We start from the raw sequence: 22,110 nt of genomic DNA, 5'->3' as shown, positions 1-22,110 counted from the left end.
TAAAGAAAATTTCCAGGAAAAAACTCCCACTGAATGGCATCAGACTTGTTAAAAAGTTTGTTGTTGCAGATGCACAGAAGTATCTTTAGAGTAACCCTACAACAAATACGGGAAATTTAGTATTGGTTGGGGCAGTGAATCCGAACTCTTTCACCTTCAAAGTTTTGTCCTTCCTCTAGCAAACAGGATGAACTTTGCAGGAGGAGCTGCATTCTCTCAGCTGCAGAGTCTGATTGTACCTCTGGTGGAGGGGGGACATTAACAACTAGTGGGAATTTCAGTAACATGAATTCCTCAAAATCGGACTTCTTCCTCCCTCTACTAGAAAGTCTTTTTAGGACTAAGGATAAAACTAAGATTTAATGAGAACAAAAATCCCATGGCCATTGTTGAAACTTTAAACTGGGAAGATTATTTACTAAAACTACAATATTTTTCTCTTCACACTTAAAATGCTCCCTGCTTTGAACAAGCACAGTTTCTGAATGTATTCAACTGTCTGCTTATTTTCTTGTGAATGCAAGCCATGAATATGTTATCTGAACCTAATTTAAATTTGAGCTTCCATTAACACCTCAGATAAAAGTGATAAGCTCTCTCAGCACAATGTATAAATCCTTTCAGGATAAGGTATGATGTTTTAAATTCTAGCTCTAGCTCAGTCATGTCTGACTCTTTCCTGACCCTATGGACTGTAGCCCGCCAGGCTTCTCTGTCCATGGACTTCTCCAGGCAAGAATACTAGAGTGTGCTGATGGGCATCTAGGTTGCTTCCATGTCTTGGCTATTGTAAACAGTGCTGTGCTGTTTATAATAGCCAGGACATGGAAGCAACCTAGATGCCCATCAGCAGACGAATGGATGAGGAAGCTGTGGTACATATACACCATGGATTACTCAGCCATTAAAAAGAATTCATTTGAATCAGTTCTAATGAGATGGATGAAACTGGAGCCCATTATACAGAGTGAAGTAAGCCAGGAAGATAAAGACCATTACAGTATACTAACACATATATATGGAATTTAGAAAGATGGTAACGATAACCCTATATGCAAAACAGAAAAAAGAGACTCAGATGTATAGAACAGACTTGTGGACTCTGTGGGAGAAGGCGAGGGTGGGATGTTTCAAGAGAACAGCATCGAAACATGTATATTATCTAGGGTGAAACAGATCACCAGCCCAGGTTGGATGCATGAGGCAAGTGCTCGGGCCTGGTGCACTGGGAAGACCAGAGGGATTGGGTGGAGAGGGAGGTGGGAGGGGGGATCAGGATGGGGAATACATGTAAATCCATGGCTAATTCATTTCAATGTATGACAAAAACCACTGCAATGTTGCAAAGTAATTAGCCTCCAACTAATAAAAATAAATGGAAAAAAATAAAAATAAACAGTGCTGTGATGAACATTGGGGTACACGTGTCTCTTTCAGATCTGGTTTCCTTGGTGTGTTTGCCCAGGAGTGGGATTGCTGGGTCATATGGCAGAGTTCTATTTCCAGTTTTTTAAGGAATCTCCACACTGTTCTCCATAACGGCTGTACTAGTTTGCATTTCCACCAACAGTGTGAGAGGGTTCCCTTTTCTCCACACCCTCTCCAGCATTTATTGCTTGTAGACTTTTGGATAGCAGCCATTCTGACTGGCGTGTAATGGTACCTCATTGTGGTTTTGATTTGCATTTCTCTGATAATGAGTGATGTTGAGCATCTTTTCATGTATTTGTTAGCCATCTGTATGTCTTCCTTGGAGAAATGTCTGTTTAGATCTTTGGCCCATTTTTTGATTGGGTCATTTATTTTTCTGGAATTGAGCTGCAGGAGTTGCTTGGATATTTTTGAGATTAATCCTTTGTCTGTTTCTTCATTTGCTATTATTTTCTCCCATTCTGAAGGCTGTCTTTTCACCTTGCTTATAGTTTCCTTTGTTGTGCAAAAGCTTTTAAGTTTCATTAGGTCCCATTTGTTTATTTTTGCTTTTATTTCCAATATTCTGGGAGGTGGGTCATAGAATTCCTGCTGTGATTTATGTCCCAGCCATTAAAAAAAATTCATTTGAATCAGTTCTAATGAGATGGATGAAGCTGGAGCCCATTATACAGAGTGAAGTAAGCCAGAAAGATAAAGGCCAATATAGTATACTAACGCGTATATGTGGAATTTAAAAAGATGGTAACAATAACCCTATATGCAAAACAGAAAAGAGACACAGATGTACAGAATAGACTTTTAGACTCTGTGGGAGAAGGTGAGGGTGGGATGCTCAGAGAGAACAGCATTGAAACAAGTATACTATCAAGGGTGAAACAGATCACCAGCCCAGGCTGGATGTATGAGACGGGTGCTCAGAGCTGGTGGACTGGGAAGACCCAGAGGGATGGGATGGAGAGGGAGGTGGGAGGGGGGATCGGGATGGGGAACACATGTAAATCCATGGCTGATTCATGTCAATGTATGGCAAAAACCACTACAATATTGTAAAGTAATTAGCCTCGAACGAATAAAAATAAATGGAAAAAAAAAAAAAGAATCTGCCTGCAGTGCGGGAGACCTGGGTTCGATTCCTGGGTTGGGAAGATCCCCTGGAGAAGGGAAAAAAAAAAAGAATACTGGAGTGAGTGGCCATTTCCTTCTACAGGGGATCTTTCCCACCCAGGGATCGAACCTGCATCTCCTGTGTCTCCTACATTGGCAGACAGATTCTTTAGCACTGCACCACCTGGAAAGCCCTGCTTTAAATTATGCAAGTACAAATCCTAACATTTAAATAAAAATATTCTCCTCATTTCCAGATACTCTTTGATAAAAGGTGTTATAGATATAAAATCAAATAATTTTGGAAGGAACATAGGATCTGTTCCTTGGTTGGGTGCCAATGACTATCTGGCATCAGTGAAGGGAACTATCCAAATATTTCCCTTGGAGAGTAGTAAAACATTTATAGCAAAATAGTAAAATGCATTAATCAGTTATTAATAGGGTAGCAAATAGCATGGGTGTTAAATCAAGCATCTGATTAAGTAATCAGTATTGAGTTGGCAAAAAATATTTATGGAATTCTTTTAGAGAGGGACCTTCACTGTAATGTAACCTACTTATGTCAAATCCTTGTCTTGGTTTTCCTTATGCACTTGAAGTGCTTGGCAAGCTCTGGCGCATAGTAGGTCCTCAAATATTTGGTTGAAAGAAGAAAAATACCCTAGTGAAATATGCTAATGCAGAGCAAACATTTTAGATAAAAGTCGGAAAGGGTTTTCTCTATTTGTTGGGATCTGCTGAGAACTAAAACATGTAATAAAATTGGGTTTTTCTCAGCACACTGAGTGGCTCTGAAGAAAGGCACAGATGTAATCACGGTTTAGAAATTTTTTGCAACAGTAATGAAGCCAATAAACTTGGAAGATTAAAAGAGATTCACTTCTAAAGAATTACAGTGGACCTTGTTAACTGAATTAAATTATATATCCAATCTTTTAAGTCAAGTGGCAAAAGGCTTCTTTTTATCAGATTAAATTGGAAAATTCTCATTTAGACCACCATGACATATCAGATAATGAAAGTATTTCTCTCAAGCTTATGAGACTTTTATTTTTTTTATTTTTATTTTTTTTGCTTGTGAGCCTTTTAAATCTTGGTTCCTTTCAGTGGTTTTTAAAGGGCAAGTAAATTATTCTACTTAATTTTCCGGCAATATGCAAAAGTCAAATCAATGGACCGTTAGAGATTCATTTCAGTTATAACCCTGAAAATGTCCCATGGGAAAAAAATGGGTGCATGGGAGAACTAAAATCTTAGAATTTTGCAGGTGATTATTAATTAAAAGCATTTTTAGCTGAGTCCTCCATAATCAGAGCTCATCAGACTATTGACTACATTAAAAGAGCTAAGTAATTAAAAGAAGTCAACATTACAAATTAATTTTAGCTCATCTCCATGATTATCCTGGCCCATATTATAACTTTTGTGACTTCCTGGGATGTAACTTTTGGATCCCACAGTCTTAAACTTGTGACTGGCTAGAACTTTGCAATGTTAATACTTGTATTTTCTAACAAACTACCAAGTTTCAGATATAGATAGAACTAATCCCAAGTAACAGTACTGGAATATGTTGTTCTTGGAGGGAAAATCTTAGCCAAAAAATGTAACAGTTCAACATTTAACTTACTCTGACTTTAAAAATGGTATTTCAATAAATGAGTAAGGCTTTAAAGAAGAAACCATTGTTTCTCCAAACTTAAAATTAAAAATATGATGGAAAGAAAAATTGGGATAAATTACTAGTGGGCAAATTTTTTACTTTAAGTAAACTATGTATAAGCTTGTAGTTGTTGACATCTATATAGCTTGCTTACAATGATTGTAACCTTTTGAGAAATTCCAATGGATGAGTCTTAACTTTATAAAGGCAGTTTGGAGAAATTATGCTTTTGTGACCCTTCATGTAAAATTCAAAAATCCTTGCTCTGACCCACCTACCTGTTCAGTAGTTTGCTTAATAAAGGATTATGCCAGGGCCATCAGTAGCTAGATCTTAAGACCGACGAAGGCTTAGTGAAAGGAAGATCTTTCTAGTTGATGTCTAAATAGCTTGGAGTCTGTTTGATCTAGGTCAGGTGAAAATCTAGGCTCAATGACTTTTTTTTGTTTATTATGTAAGTGCTTGTTTAAAATTAGGAAAGTGTTTATGCTCACTGTTTCCAGTGAAAAATGAAGCAAAGATACATAAAGAGAGAGGCTATTTCTCCCAGCCTACTCCTTTCCTACCCTAAAAAATGTTATTGGCATAACTTCCTGCTTTTACATACAAAATTATAAGCACATGTCAAAAAAGTAAATGCTGTATAGATGTTTGCTTTGTTTTAATGCATCACATTAAATATATTGCTCTGAATTTTAATCTTCTTATTAGCAATATAAATAGACTTCTTAAGACAATTGATATAGATCTAGCCAATGGATGACTTGTTAAGACACAGATTACTAGGCCTCATTCTCACAGATTCCAATACAGTAGTCCTGGTATGGGGCCAGAGGATATGTTTTTCTAGCAAGTTGCTGGGTGATGCTGAGTTCAAAGGCCACACTTTGAGAATCTTTGCTCTAATCTGTTCTTTGGTAGCTATGGACTGTTGCATGAAGGAAATGTGCTGTAATTTATCTAAACACTTCCCATATTGTTGTCCCTTTATTTTTTGTTTTAATCTTTCACTATAGTGTTGCAGTAGACATCTTTGTTCATAGAAAACAAGGATTTTTATTTTTTCTATGTTCTGTTCTGTGCCAGTGATTTCCACCATTCTGTACTCCAGGTCATTCTGTCTCAGTTATTCTGCCATTGATTCCTACAGTATATTATTCATTTCTGTTTGTTCTTTAGTTTTTCTAGGTCTTTGGTAAACTTTTCTTGCATCTTCTCTGTTGTTTTTCCAAGATCCTGAATCATCTTCACTATCATTATTCTGAATTCTTTTTCTGGAATGTTGCCTATCTCTACTTCATTTAGTTGTTTTTCTGGGGTTTTATCTTGTCCCTTCATCTGGGACATAACTTTCTCCTTGTTCATTCTGATGAACTTTCTGTAATGTGGTTTTTGTTTTAGCCACTGTGGGATTGTAGTTCTTCTTGCTTCTTCAGGATTTTCATTTCTAATGGATAGAGTCCCAAAATGAGATTAATAAGCCAAAGGTAAAAAACATTTACGATTTTAATAGCTTTGCCTGATTACTTTCCAAGAGGGATCATTGCAATTCACAAATTATTTCCTATCATAGGTTACATATCCTTTTTTTCATCAGTGCTGTGTTCTCACTATATCATTATTTCTATATGAGATGAATGAAAAAAATGACATCTTACTGTTTTTTTATTCCATTTATTTTTATTAGTTGGAGGCTAATTACTTTACATCATTGCAGTAGTTTTTGTCATATATTGAAATGAATTAGCCATGGATTTACATGTATTCCCCATCCTGGTCCCCCCTCCCACCTCCCTCTCCACCCGATCCCTCTGGGTCTTCCCAGTGCACCAGGCCCGAGCACTTGTCTCATGCATCCAACCTGGGCTGGTGATCTGTTTCACCCTAGATAATATACATGTTTCGATGCTGTTCTCTTGAAACACCCCACCCTCGCCTTCTCCCAGAGTCCACAAGTCTGTTCTATACATCTGAGTCTCTTTTCCTGTTTTGCATATAGGGTTATCGTTACCATCTTTCTAAAGTCCATATATATGTGTCAGTATACTGTAATGGTCTTTATCTTTCTGGCTTACTTCGCTTTGTATAATGGGCTCCAGTTTCATCCATCTCATTAGAACTGATTCAAATGAATTCTTTTTAATGGCTGAGTAATATTCCATGGTGTATATGTACCACAGCTTCCTCATCCATTCGTCTGCTGATGGGCATCTGGGTTGCTTCTATGTCCTGGCTATTATAAACAGTGCTGCGAAGAATATTGGGGTGCATGTGTCTCTTTCAGATCTGGTTTCCTTGGTGTGTATGCCCAGAAGTGGGATTGCTGGGTCATATGGCAGTTCTATTTCCAGCTTTTTAAGAAATCTCCACACTGTTTTCCATAGTGGCTGTACTAGTTTGCATTCCCACCAACAGTGTAAGAGGGTTCCCTTTTCTCCACACCCTCTCCAGCATTTATTGCTTGTAGACTTTTGGATAGCAGCCATCCTGACTGGCGTGTAATGGTACCTCATTGTGGTTTTGATTTGCATTTCTCTGATAATGAGTGATGTTGAGCATCTTTTCATGTGTTTGTTAGCCATCTGTATGTCTTCCTTGGATAAATGTCTGTTGAGTTCTTTGGCCCATTTTTGGATTGGGTCATTTATTTTTCTGGAGTTGAGCTGGAGGAGTTGCTTGTATATTTTTGAGATTAATCCTTTGTCTGTTGCTTCGTTTGCTATTATTTTCTCCCAATCTGAGGGCTGTCTTTTCACCTTGCTTATAGTTTCCTTTGTTGTGCAAAAGCTTTTAAGTTTCATTAGGTCCCATTTGTTTATTTTTGCTTTTATTTCTAAAATTCTGGGATGTGGGTCATAGAGGATCCTGCTGTGATTTATGTCGGAGAGTGTTTTGCCTATGTTCTCCTCTAGGAGTTTTATAGTTTCTGGTCTTACATTTAGATCTTTAGACTTGTGGACTCTGGGAGAAGGCGAGGGTGGGATGTTTCAAGAGAACAGCATTGAAACATGTATATTATCTAGGGTGAAACAGATCACCAGCCCAGGTTGGGTGCATGAGACAAGTGCTCGGGCCTGGTGCACTGGGAAGACCCAGAGGGATCGGGTGGAGAGGGAGGTGGGAGGGGGGACCGGGATGGGGAATACATGTAAATCTATGGCTAATTCATTTCAATGTATGACAAAAACTACTGTAATGATGTAAAGTAATTAGCCTCCAACTAATAAAAATAAATGGAAAAATAAAAATAAAGCTATTGTCTTGCAACAAGAAAAAAAAAATTATTTCTGGAGATATTTTAATACAAGGAATAGTAACCATTTCTCTGACATAGGTATTAAAAATATTTTCCTGTTTCTCATTTCTCTTTAACTCTGCTTATGGTATGTTTGCCATGAAAGGTGCTTAATTTTTACATAATAGAATATTACATAAGGCTTTTAGGCCTTATTCTTATCCTTGCTTAGGATAACCTTGTGTCAAATAAGGTTATACAAATATTCTTCCTAAACTTCTTGTAATGTTTTAACTATTGTATATTTTGTGTTTACATACTCACATCATCTCATCTGGAATTAATTTTACTCCATAATGTGAAATTGGGGTACAAGTGGCAATCCTTTCCCCACTTCAGGGCCAGGACATTTTTATCCTTTGTGTGATTTCCTTCAGGCCTCAGGTCAGTAGAACCCCATGCACCAAGTGGACTGGTGAGAAGCCCAGGCATCTGTTTGCTGATTTTCTTCGAGAAACCAAGAAACCTGGAGCATCCTTGGAAACCTCAAACGTAGGTAAGTCCTCTCCGTGGGTCTGATCCCTTGGCTTCGATCATAAAAGAGGAGTTTCCAGCTGATTCTTGGACCCTGAAGACACCCTAGAAGTATTATATGTCCTCCTCACCAGCCTCCCATCTTAATGTGGTTATTGCTTAGAAAGGGTATTTGCAGTGAATCAAGAATCTGTGTTCGAGCTACTCTCTTCCCAGAACACAAATACTATACAGTTAACTACATCTTTATATTCAATGAGGGAAAGTTAATAAATAAAGATTAGCAGAAAGGAGGCGGAAAAACCCACCCATATTTCAAGCATCCTGTTACTCTTAGCCTCTTTTCAGATATACATATAAAAATAAATAATAGACAAATAAACATGTAAATTTTGAAATAGCACTTTCCATGTTTTTTAAAAAATCTTCTCCCCTGTTTTTTTGACATTTAGGTTGCTGCCAGTTCTTTATGGTCATGTATACAATGAAATAAACATTGTCTTTATTCACATTTTTGTGAAGGTTTATTATTGTTTGTTTAGTAAAAATTTCTAGGATGGTGTATATTCATATTTAAAATGTTTACAAATTACTCTCCAGGAAAATTCTTGTTTACCCTCCCACCGGCCATGAATGAAAATGCCCATCTGTCCATATAACTACAGAAAAAAGTCTGTATCACTAAGTGCAAACCCAGCTTCTTTTTAAAAATCCTTTGTTCCTTGTTTCGGCTTCAGTGGCTAAGTCAAAGATTTCTCTTGGTAAATGTCACATTGCACTGGAAAATATGTGGGTTATTTTCAAAGATCTTTTGATATTTGGGCTTCCCTGGTGGCTCAGCTGGTAAACAATCCGCCTGCAATGAGGGACACCTGGGTTCGATCCCTGGGTTGGGAAGATGCCCTGGAGAAGGGAACAGCTGCCCACTCCAGTATTCTGGCCTGGAGAATTTCATGGACTGTATAGTCCTTGGGGTTGCAGAGTCGGACATGATTGAGTGACTTTCTTTTTTTTTTTATATTGATCTCTAACATAATTCTACAGTGATAAAAGAATGGACTGTATGATTTCAATATCTTTAGACCATGAAATTTTTCACCTTGTTTTATGTCCATAGATATGTTCCAGTGTCTCCTAGTTTATAATCTAGGAGCAGTAAAGTATCTGCAATGATAAAGAGTAAAGAGCTGTGTAACAAGCCTGCAATGCAGGAGACTCAGGAGAAGCAGGTTTGATCCCTGGGTCAGGATCCTACTGTCCTCTGAAATTATATAAATCTTAATTGTATTGAATTGGTTCATAGTTCAGGTCTACTATATCCTTCTACTATACATTAATTCTGTTAATGAGCGAATATTAATTCTACTTCTCCATTCAATTAATTTTTAAGTTTGATATTAAAATTCCAACTAAACATCTTAATTTACTTAAAAAATAATTGTAATATATAGTAGAACTATATGTAATTTTGTTATATATTTTCCAAGTATCCTATAAATGTGTTATCATATTTTCATAATTTAAAAAAATAAGAAAAAATCATTTGTTTCTCCTTTGGTAGACAGTTTATTTTTATTGTTTGACTCTTCAGGATTGGTTTTTCCTTTTACGTATGAAAAACGGTCACAATTTCCCTCCCTTGTGAGTGTGTTGCACATTTCAGTAAGCCGCTTCTCCCTGCTCCATGTCTGGTCTCGTATGAACACATCAATATACATATTCTCATCCTCTAGGACTGAGCAAGTTCGCCAAGCCATGTCTGTGTCAGTTTGAGGATTTCACTAACATGAGAGAAAAGAAGTTCTCTCTCTCTGTTATTTTTCCAGGATTATGAAAACAACAGAGAAAATCATAGCAGAGAAATGGAGGGAGAAAGGGGAAATAGTGGAGAGAGGAAGAGAGAGACAGGAGGAGCAAGGCAGACTATCTGAGCCTGAAGGAAAACCTTCTGCGGGGCTTTTTATCAACACAAGCCAGTCACTTCCATTGGTGAATCTACCTTTCTTCTTAGTCCTTTTTAAAGGTGCTGCTCCAGCAATTTATTTTCTATTTTATAGCCATTATTCAATCACCTAGAATTGACTCTTAATCTTTAAAGGTAAAATAATTATTTTTCAGTCATCACAAATAATTCGGAACCAAATAAAGACATTTTGGGCTTCCCTGGTGTCTCAGCGGTAAAGTATCTGTCTGCAATGCAGGAAACTCAGGAGAAGTGGGTTCAATCCCTGGGTTGGAAAGATCCCCTGGAGGAGGGCATAGTAACTCACTACAGTATTCTTGCTGGGAAAACCCATGGACAGAAGAGCCTGACAGGCTACAGCCCTTGGCACTGCAAAGAGGTGGACATGATTGAGCATGCACACATCAAATGAAACACATTTTTCATTTCTTTAGTGTTGACTATTACAAAATGTTTGCTATTACAAAGAGATTCACACAAGGTAGGTGGTTTATCTCCTTGATGAAGTAGAGAACAGAAGTAAGAGAAGACTTTTGTTCTCATTACTTCCTCACCTTTGAGCTTTGGCTATTGTATTAGCAATCCGATGCTGACAAGTGACTTCAGTTCCCTGGTCACATCATTAATCACATTAATGATGTCAGACACCAAAATGGAGGTGGGGAAATCACTTGCCTTGTCATCTAATGTCCTTTCATTAGGGACCCAGTCAAAGAGTTTTAAAGACATTGGCAATAGATAGGCAGTTGATATTAAGCCTGCTGAAAGCAATAAAAAAGCAGCCAGATTACAAAAAGTTAGCAGTAACCTGGTGGGACCTCAAATAAGAAGATATTAGAATTATTTAAAATTCAACTTACCTTTTCCTTTGGTGGAATTACTTTAGTGCAGGCATAGTGAGGGTGGGTGGGGGCTTCCTTGGTAGTTCAGTGGTTAAGAATCTGCCTGCTAATGCAGCAGACTCAGGAGGTGCAGTTTCCATCCTTGGGTTGCAATGATCCTCTGGAGGAGGAAATGGTAACCCACTCCAGTATTCATGCCTGGAAAATCCCACGGAAAATAGAGCCTGCTGGGCTACAGACCATGGGGTCACAGAGAGTCAAACACGACTGAGAGACAACACGCATTCACATCTGGCATCAGCTTTATCATATCAAATTATACATATACATATTTATGTATCTATAATCTATGGGATTCCCAGGTGGTGCCCTGGTAAAGAATCCACCTGTGAATCAAGAGACACAGGAGGTGCAGTTTCCATCCTTCAGCTGGCAGGATCCCCTGGAGAAGGAAATAGCAACTCAGTCTAGTATTTTTGCCTGAGAAATCCCATGGACAGAGGAGCCTGGCGGGCTACAGTCCATGGGGTTGCAAAAGAGTCAGACAGATTTAGCGACTAAAGAACCATCAAGTGGTAGTGGGCAGAGGTTGGGAAGGAGACAGATTGGGTTTTAATCATACATCATTGTTTAAATTATTTTCCAGGCAAGCACTTTTGGAGGTTGGAAGATGATATTGTTTTTGAAAAGATAATCATTAACTCTGGGACTGATATTTGCACAACTCACTCCTAGACTTAATGAAACTCCCAAATTTATTATTGGAAACTAATACGGAAAAAAGGATCCTGTCTCTTGAAGAAATTGCCAAGGGTGACATCTTGGAATAAGAATTATAGGTTAATGTTAAATAAAAGTTGAAAACCATGCTGAAAAATACACCATATTCCCATGGAGATTCTAACAAGGAATTTAATGTTTGAGTTGATGTAGCATTTGGCTGATAAGGTATAGACTTGGTTTTATTTGATTTATTGTTGTCCAGTTGTGTCTGACTCTTTGTGACCCCATGGCTTGAGATCCCAGCATGCCAGGCCTCTCGGTCCTTCACCATCTCCCAGAGCTTGCTCAAACTCCTGTCCATTGAGTCAGTGATGCCGTCCAACTATCTCATCCTCTGTCATCCCCTTCTCCTCCTGCCTTCAATCTTTCTTAGCATCGGGGTCTTTTTAAATGATTCAGCTCTTCCCATCAGGAGATCAAAGTATTGGAGATTCAGCTTTATCATCAGTCCTTCCAATGAATATTCAGGGTTGATTTCCTTAAGAATTGACTGGTTTGATATCCCTGTAGTCCAAGGAACTCTTGTCTTCTCCAGCACCACAATTTGAAAGCGTCAACTCTTTGACCCCCAGCCTTCTTTATGGTCCAACTCTCACATCCGTACATGACTACTGAAAAAACCGCAAGTGAAAATCGTTCAGTCATGTCTGACTCTTTGTGACCCCCTGGATTGTAACTCAATAGGCTCCTCTAGGTCCGTGGGATTTTCCAGGCAAGAATACTAGAGTGAATTGCCACTCCTGTCTTCCATGGATCTTCCCGACTTAGGGATTGAATCCAGGTCCCCAGCATGGCAGGCAGACTCTTAACTGTCTCAGCCACTGTAAAGAATGTCCATTTTGAAGATAAGGATAAATTCCCCCCTTCCAGGACCTTCAATAGTAGTGCTCCTTTGATAAAGCTCTGTTCTCAGGAGCCAAGGCCACACTGACTTACTGTGTACAGTGATCTGTCATAACTTTGACTATGCGGACCTTTGTCAGCAAAGTGATGTCTTTGCTTTTTAACATACTGTCTAGGTTTGTGATAGCTTTGCTTCCAAGGAGCAGCTGTCTTTTAATTTCATGGCTGCAGTTATTGTCCACAGTGATTTTAAATAAAATCAAGAAAGTAAAATCTGCCTTTGTTTCCACTTTTTATCTATTTGCCATGAAGTGATGGGCCCAGGTGACATGATCCTAGTTTTTTGAATGTTAACTTTTAAGCCACTTTTTTCACTTTTATCAGTCACCTTCATCAAGAGGTTCTTTAGTTCCTCTTCACTTTCTGCCATTAGAATGGTATCATCTACATATCTGAGGTTATTGATATTTTCTCCCAGCAATCTTGATTCCAGCTTGAGCTTCATCCAGCCTGGCATTTCACATGATATACTCTGCATATAGGTTAAATAAACAGGGTGACAATATACAGCCTTGTCTTACTCCTTTCCTAATTTTGAACCAGTCAGTTGTTCCATGTCTGATTCTAACTGTTGCTTCTTAACTTCCATATAGGTTTCCTAGGAGGCAGGTAAGGTGGTCTAGTCTCCCCATCTCTTTAAGAATTTTATACACTTTATTGTGATCCACACAGTCAAAGGCTTTAGCATAGTCAGTGAAGCAGAAATAGATGTTTTCCTGGAACTCTCTTGCTTTCTCTATGATCCAGTGGATGCTGACAATTTGATCTCTGGTTCCTCCATGTTTTCTAAATCCAGCTTGTATATGGAAGTTCTCAGTTCACATACTGCTGAAGCCTAGCTTTAAGGATTTTGAGTATAACCTTACTAGCATGAGTATAACCTTACTAAAATGAGTGCAATTGTGTGGTAGTTTGAACATTCTTTGGCATTGCTCTTCTTTGACATTGGAATGAAAACACCTTTTCCAGTCCTGTGGACACTGCTGAGTTTCCCAAATTTGGTAATATATTGAGTGAAACTATTTAGCAGCAGCATCTTTTAGGATTTGAAATAATTCAGCTGGAATTCCATCACACCCACTAACTTTGTTTGTAGTAATGCTTCCTACAATAGGAGATACATCAACAACCTCAGATATGTGGATAATACCACTCTAATGGCAAAATGTAAAGAGGAATTAAAGAGCCTCTTAATGAGGGTGAAGGAGAAGAGTAAAAGAGCTGGCTTAAAACTAAATATTAAAAAAAAAAGTATGATTATGGCATCTGGCCCCATTATTTCATGGCACATAGAGGGAAAAGGGCTTCACTCATGGCTCAGATGGTAAAGTGTCTGCCTACAATGCAGGAGACCCGGGTTCAAATCCTGTGTCAGGAAGATCCCCTGGAGAAGGAAATGACAGCCCACTCCAGTATTATTGATTGGAGAAACCCATGGACAAAGGAGCCTGACAGGCTACAGTCCATGGGATCGTAAGAGTCAGACACGACTTAGCGACTAAACCACCACCACCACCACAGAGGGGAAAAAGGTGGAAGTAGTGACAGATTTCCTCTTCTTGGGCTCCAAAATCACTGCAGATGGTGACTGCAGCCGTGAAATCAGAAGACATTTTCTTCTTGGCAGGAAAGCTATGACAAACCTAAACAGTGTGGTGAAAAGCTGAGACATTACTCTCCTGACAAAGGTTCGAATAGTTAAGGCTATGTTCTTCCCAGTGGTAACATACAGCTTGAGAGCTTGACTGTAAAGAAGGCAGAGTGCTGAAGAATTGATGCCTTTGAACTGTGGTTCTAGAGAAGACTCCTGAGAGTCTATTGGACAGCAAGGACATCAACCAGTCAGTATTAAGGGAAATCAACTCTGAATATTTCTTGGAAGGACTGATGCTGAAGCTGAAACTCCAATATTTTGGTCATCTGATGTGAACAGCTGACTCATTGGAAAATTCCCTGATGCTGGGAAAGATTGAGGGCAGAAGGAGAAGAGGTCTTCAGAGGAAGAGATGGCTGGATGGCATCACCGACGCAATGGACCTGAACTTGGGCAAACTTTGGGAGATGGTGAGGGTCAGAGAGGCCTGGTATGCTGCAATCCACGATGTTGCAGAGTTGGACATGACCGGGTGACTGAACAGCAATGACAGTGCTTCCTAAGGCCCACTTGACTTTACACTCCAGGATGTCTGCCTCTTGGTGAGTGACCACACTATCGTGGTTATCTGGCTCATTAAGATCTCTTTTGTATAGTTCTTCTATGTATCCTTGCCACCTGTTCTTGATCTCTTCTGTTTCTGTTAGGTCCTTATCATTTCTGTCCTCTATCGTGCATATCCTTGCATGAAGTGTTCCACTGGTATCTCCAATTTTCTTGAGATCTCTAGTCTTTCCCATTCTATTGTTTTCCTCTACTTCTCTGCATTTTTCACTGAAAAAGGCCTTCCTATATCTCCTTGCTATTCTCTGGAACTGTGCATTCAGTTAAGTATGTCTTTTCCTTTCTCCTTTATTTTTCACGTCTCTTCTTTCCTCAGTTATCTGTAAAGCCTCCTGAGACAACCACTTTGCCTCCTTACATTTCTTTTTCTTTGGGATGGTTTTGGTCACTGCCTGCTGTACAATGTTATGAACCTCTGTGCATAGTTCTTCAGGCACTCTGTCTACCACATCTAATCCTTTGAAACTACTCATCACCTCCATGTATAATCATAAAGGATTTGATTTAGATTATACTTGAATGGCCTAGTTTTCCCTACTTTCTTCAGTGTAACCCTAAATTTTGCAATAAGGAGCTGATGATCTGAGCCCTAGTCAGCTTCAGTTCTTGTGTTTGCTGACTCTATGGTGCTTCTCCATCTTTGGCTGCAAATGATATAATCAATATGATGTTGATATTGACCACTGTGTGTATATATAGTATCCACATGGACAAGTTCTAATATCTTGAGCACTTCTCTAAAAGGATAGGTTGCCCCTGGCAAAACCAGTCAATCAACATACTTTGTAATGCTTCTTTAGGTGCTTAGTATGGGGACGTCAAGTCATTGCTAACATGTTCTTTTGAAATGAGGATTTTTTTTTCTTTTCATTTATTTTTATTAGTTGGAGGCTAATTACTTTACAATATTGTAGTGGTTTTTGCCATACATTGACATGAATCAGCCATGGATTTACATCTGTTCCCCATCCTGATCCCCCCTCCCGCCTCCCTCCCCATCCCATCCCTCTGGGTTGAAATGAGGATTTATGTGGTGTATAGTATGGTCTGAATGCTGAAAGGTAATGAGCTCTGTTTCTTTCGTTGCCTTTGAAGTAATGCAAAAACTAGTTGATGTGGCTGCACAGCTTCAATTGCCCACCCAATAGAGAAAATTTAAATGTTGAAAGAATTGGGTTGGTCAGTAGTGCTTTTAAAATATGTTATTGGCTCTGCCTCTATCCAAGGGAGTGACACTTGACTTTAAATGAAAAGTCCAGTGGTTTTTTGGCGAAGGCTGTAGCATCGCTGGATTCCCTGATGGCTCAGCAGGTAAAGAAAGGAGACACAGGGGACGCAGATTTGATCCCTACCGGAAGATTCCCTGGAGAAAGAAAGGGCAAAAGAAGTGGCAGCCCACTCCAGTATTCTCGACTGGAGAATCCCCATGGAGAGAGAAACCTGGCAAGCTACAGCCCATGGGGTCGCAAAGAGTCAGACATGACTGACCCACATGGCGCAGAGCACCCCGGGGAAACCCCGACTCATCCCTTTAGCAGAGACTTTCATGTCATTCAGTGTGGCCTGTTCCCCTGTTATCCAGACTAGAAAGACGACCTGCCTTGCATCTGGGAGCCATACAGGGTTTCTAAATCCTCTTCAATAGTATCCAGATAACAGGAAGATAAGGATGGAGCTCTGTGCTAAAACACTTCTGCTTCCAGAGTGGGTGGGACTTAAAGGTAGTAGGCGATGACAACAGACAGTGTCTGTAATTGAATATACATTACTCACCATGAACCATGACCCAGTAATGCTGGCTTGTAGAAGGAGGACCTCAGGGATTAATGCAGGGAAGCTATGGTTTTTCCAGTAGTCCTGTATGGATGTGAGAGTTGGACTAGAAAGAAAGCTGAGTGCTGAAGAATTGGTGCTTTTGAACATGTGGTGTTGAAGACTCTTGAGAATCCCTTGGACTGCAAGGAGACCCAACCAGTCCATCCTAAAGGAAAACAGTCCTGAATATTCATTGGAAGGACTGATGCTGAAGCTGAAGCTCCAATACTTTGGCCACCTGATGTGAAGAACTGACTTCTTGGAAAAGACCCTGATGCTTGGAAATATTGAAGGCAGGAGGAGAAGGGGGCAACAGAGGATGAGATGGTTGGATGGCATCACCTCGATGGACATGAGTTTGAGTAAGCTCTGGGAGTTGGTGATCTAGAGGGAAGCCAGGCGTGCTTTAGCCCATGGGGTCACAATGAGTCGGACATGACTGAGCGACTGAACTGAACTGAATTCCTCTTAGAGGGAAACCTAATATGTGGGAATCCTTGCTGTGTTTGCCCAAGATGTGATGCTGGACTTATAGGAAAGCCAGTTTTTCTGGTAGAAGCACATTGTTTCCCAGTAGCCTGAGCTAGTAGCTTGGGCAAACGAAGTTATGCTTCAACATTTCTAGGCTCTCTAAGTGGTATCTTTGTAACCGTATCTGTAGTTAGAGGCAGAGAGATAGAAAGGCAATGGCGTATCTCTCTTTGGTCCTCTGACTTAAACACACTCCTAGGTATGTGGCTAGTAACGTAAGGAATAAATCCCCTGTTGGAATATCTGAGATCTTGTTCCAGGGGTAATGAGAAGTGGTGTTGTGTCTAGGTGAGTAATGGAAATATGTGTTTTCTTAATTTTCTTTTGAAAATGTTTGAAATATTTCAACAATTTAGAAAATATCTTTATTTCTTTTGCAGTTTCCCTGAATGAGCACAGATCATGATTCAAATGAGACAAACGTTGTATTTAAGATTATGTTCAGCATTTTCTAGCAACAAATTTCAGCTCTTGTTTCTTACTCAACTTCCTTTCCCAGAGGAATTTCAGTACCTTATCTACTCTCTTCAAAAGCATTCTTGAGATCCATCACAAGTAGCAGCTGTTATAAAAACTTTCTACTCCCTTAAACACCTAATCCCCTGTGACACATTCTATTTATCCTTGTTTTGTGGAGACTACAACTTTAGCTGCCCCATGGGGCGAGATATGCTGATTTTATTTCGCTGCTTTGAATTGCTGCTTTCAAATCGCTGGAAAATGAATATATTGTATAATGCTCAGTTTGGCATATTCCTCCCTTTTCAAGTTACTGTTCTAAAGGATCTTCCAGTGTCTGAGATAATGCTTTGTCTACTTCATATAGCTCTTGTCCTTTACCTTGCACCTGCTATCCACTTTATATTGGTAATTTGTGCAGGTCTAAGCTAAGAGCTTCCTTGAAGAGCAAGTAAATTATGAATTGCTCTTTGAAATTCTGCCCATGATTTTGCTTCTGCTAAACCATGGGCAGTGTTGGCATAGTTATCTTTATTCTTTCCAGCTAATGAAAACGTGAGAGTAAAGAAATGATCTTTTGGGTTTTCATTTCTAAAAGTGCACTTATTTAATGGGTCAAAATTATCAGAGTTTTAGATATCAGATTTGGAAAGAAAGAAAGTGAATCGCTCAGTCATGTCCGACTCTTTGCGACCGTATGGACTGTACATAGACCCTATGGACTATACTTAGAATTCCCCTAAGGAATTCTCCAGGCCAGAATACTGGAGTGGGTACCCTTTCCCTTCTCCAGGGGATCTTCCCAACCCAGGGATCAAACCCAGGTCTCCTGCATTGCAGGCAGATTCTTTACCAGCGGAGCCACAAAGGAAGCCCAACAAGAGACCTCAAAGACCATCTGGTTCACCCCTCTGATTTGTCAGGTTGAGAAAAATGAGCCTCAGACCTCAAACACACAGTAACCAAACTGCAACTAGAATCCAGTTTGCAAGTCTCCAAGCTCAACACAGCCCCACCCTACCCCACCACTGTATGGAATCTGTTCTCAGTGGAAAATCTAATTTCATTTCCTAATTTTCAGAACAAAGAAACATAAGGAATGCAATCTTGATTCATCAGAGAGACTTTGTTTGCAAATGACAGAAACTAACTGACCAATTTAGTTGAAAGGTAATTTTGTGAAAGATCATAAGAGGCTCACTTAATTCCTAAGCACAGGTTTTCTAAGTGGGGTGGGCTTAGAGGAACTCTGAGGGAGAAGCAGCGTGTTCGTTGACAGCAATGACTTCAGTGTTCCTCTCAGCATCACTAAAATAGATACTTTTCTTTCTGACTGTAGGCCCTTGAGATTCCTTTCCTTAGAGTATATACTTTAGAAAACTTGGAACTTTCAAACCTTTCTCAGCCCCTTAGAGATATAAATCTTTTCCCACTCTCCTGCCAGTTTTACAAGCCAGGAGGCATTCCTTTGAATAGTTACGATCAACAGTGATGGAGCCCCTATCTCACAGTCTCTATGGGACAGTAGGAGGCTTACTTCAATAAATGTCAATTATTTACAGATGATCTTCCAGTTTGCTCAGTGTCTGAGTAATGTCCAGAGGCCAGCCACTTTGTTTTGCTCTACTATCCTTGACCTGTTTGTTTTTCATCCAGAAACTTACTAATGGCTGCATAATGGCTGCCAAATGTTCATGTATCATATTTCTGTTCAAAAGTAGGAAGCAGGAAAAAACTTATGGCAGCCAGAGAACAACTTCTTCCCTTTTATCTGGGAAGGATATATTGCTGTTCCAGAAGCCCCCAGCGTATTTCCCCTTATGCTTTATTCACGAGACATAGTTCACATGCTGCTAATTAGTGGCAAAGTCAGAAATCGCAGTAGATTTAAGAAGTCTTGAAAGATTAGTGATAAAGAGGGCTGTAGAGGTTTCAAAAAAGCCATGGAAAGCTTAAAAATATTACTGGACCCTTGTTGAAAGGGTAATTAAAATAAATATTTGGAGGGAAATTTGGCAGCCTGTGTTAAATGGATTAAATTTTAATATATGTTTTGACTATTTAGAAACGTTACTTTTAAGAGTTTACACTGGGGGATAACAAACTCTGGATGCAAAGATTTATATACTAACATGTTTATCATAGCACTATTTTTTAAAAAATTTTTATTGGAATATAGTTGCTTAACAAGGTTGTATTAATTTCTGCCATACAGCAAGATCAATCAAATATATGTATACATGTATCTCCTCATTTTGGATTTCCTTCCTGTTTCGGTCACCACAGAGCATTGAGCAGAGTTCCCTCTATACAGTAGATACTCATTAGTTAATCTATTTGATACATGTGTGTGTGTGTGCACGTGTGAGGTGAAGTGAAAGTACCTCAGTTGTGTCCAACTCTTTTGAGACCCCATGAACTATGTAGTCCATGGATTTCTCCAGGCCAGAGTATTGGAGGTGGGTAGCTGTTCCCTTCTCCAGGGCATCTTTCCAACCAAGGGATTGAACCCAGGTCTCCCACATTGCAGAGGGATTAATTACCAGCTCAGCCACCAAGGAAGCCTAAGAATACTGGAGTGTGTAGTGTATCCTTTCTCCAGCAGATCTTCCCGACCCAGGAATCACACTGGGGTCTCCTGCATTGCAGGCGGAATCTTTACTAGCTGAGCTACCAGGAAAGCCCCGTGTGCACGTGTGTGCTTATGGACTGTCACACCCCACGCTCTGTCCACGGAATTTTCCAGGCAAGAATATTGGAGTGGGTTGCCATTCCTGACACAGGGATCAAACCTGTGTCTCTTGCATCTTCTGTATTGGCAGGCAGATAGATAGTAGTGTATATATGTAAATTCCAATTTCCCAATTCACTCTACCCCATTCCCCATCTTGGTGTTCATATGTTTGTTCTCTATCTCTATGTCTTTATTCCTGCCCTACAATTAGGTTCATCTGTACCATTTTTTTAGATTCCACATGTATGTGTTAAATCAGTATTTATTTTTCTCTGGGTCCATCCTTACCACTGCAAATGGCACAGCGTTGTTTATAGTTATGTAGGTCTGGAAGCAAGTAGAGTGTACAATGGTAGGGACTTATGCAAATAAATCAAAAGTTCATAGTTTTGAAGAATATTTAATATTTTGAAGTATATTAAATGCCTCTGAGGACAAAAACTGTTTTCTAAAAAGATATGTGTGTGTGTGGTGGGGAGGTGGGGACAGGGAATGCAACATTTCAGAATTGGAATGCAAAATTCCATCAGAATTGTCATTCTTAACTTGGTATTTAGAATTGCTATAGATTTTTTATGTTCTTTATATTTTGGGATTGTTTTCAAAATTTATATACTATGTATGAAATAAATTCTTTGAAAATACTTGCTTAGTTTTGCTCAGGGTAGAACTGGAACCTACTGTTTATTTTAGTTGCCAAATCTGTGGTCAGTCATCCAAGCTTGCTTCACCTTCAGTGCAGAATTTAGAGTACATGTAAAAACTGCTCACTTACACTTCACAGTCTGTGGGTGAAGAAGCTGAAGCTAGTGAGGCTAACTAATGTGTTGCTCACAGCTCTGAGAAGGAGTATCATCACTTCTCATTGGGAAGGCTATTAGTGAGCTAGGCCTCCCTGTTCATTCTGCCATACCCACTGTTATTCCCCAATACGGCAGTGAGGTTGAACTTAAAAATCTTAAATTAGATGATGACACACACACTTACTCAAACTTTCTAGAAGTTTCTGATCACACTCAGTAATACCCACATCCCATGAATCTATTTCTTGCTTTAGTGCCTACCTCATCTTCTCCATGGCTAATTTAGTCTAGTCACCATGGTTATCTCTTGTCCTTTAGACCCATCAAGCCTGTCCCTCATTAGAACATTTGTGCTGGCTGCTCCCTCTTCTGGGAATAGTCTTGTTTTAGGTCTTTAAATGGCTTACTTCCTCACCTTCATTCATTTCTGTTATTCATATGCTTTTTCCTTGAAGAGACCTTCTCTCATCACTACATATTATAATCCTACCCTCTCCATCACCCCCACTTTTTTTTATTATGAATCTATATAGTTCTTCTCTATAACAAGAAATACTGTATCCTGCTTGTTTGTCATTTGTTTGTCTGTCTTCCCTTCTAGAATGTAAATAAACCTCATAAGGGTACGGATTTTGTCTTGATTCCTGCTGTATGCTTAGGGACTAGGAAAATTATTGGCACATAGTATTAGCTTAATAAAATATGTTGAATAAATGTGTCAATGACAGCCCATGCTGTCACATACTATTTTTATTATACCTTAAACAGTATATTTGTATGATTATGGATTATTTCAGACATGTGTCAATTAATTAGTGACTAGAATACGTTTTTTGTAATTCTTCAGAAAAACCAGGATGTCAAACTGTATTTCTAAAGCAGCCGTGCATCTGGAAAGAAGAAAGTAAAGATTTGTGTACATTAATATTCTGACTGTTGTCAGAGTTCACTTCAAGAGGAGGGAATGTTATACTCACCAGAAAGTCAATTTAACTTGTCTACAAAGATTTATCACAGTTAGTTTTTTTCCTATTGCTTAAGCCTTGCTATTAATTAAGACAGGTGATTATGTTATAAATGATTTAT

General features: G+C 39.2%; 1 long non-coding RNA gene across 1 annotated transcript in view; it reads left to right on the top strand.

The window, feature by feature from the left end:
* Positions 1–7,995, top strand: part of LOC139034452 (uncharacterized) — a 136,833-nt gene extending 128,838 nt beyond the window's left edge. Inside the window, exon 2 of the long non-coding RNA XR_011486973.1 lies at positions 7,877–7,995. This is a non-coding gene — a long non-coding RNA (uncharacterized lncRNA). The remainder of the gene's footprint in view (positions 1–7,876) is intronic.
* The last annotated feature ends 14,115 nt before the right edge of the window (positions 7,996–22,110 follow it).

The sequence above is a fragment of the Odocoileus virginianus genome, chromosome 3 (assembly GCF_023699985.2).
Source record: "Odocoileus virginianus isolate 20LAN1187 ecotype Illinois chromosome 3, Ovbor_1.2, whole genome shotgun sequence".
Taxonomy (NCBI): domain Eukaryota; kingdom Metazoa; phylum Chordata; class Mammalia; order Artiodactyla; family Cervidae; genus Odocoileus; species Odocoileus virginianus.
The sequence above is the reverse complement of the archived record's forward strand: the minus strand, read 5'-3'. Positions and strand labels throughout refer to the sequence as shown.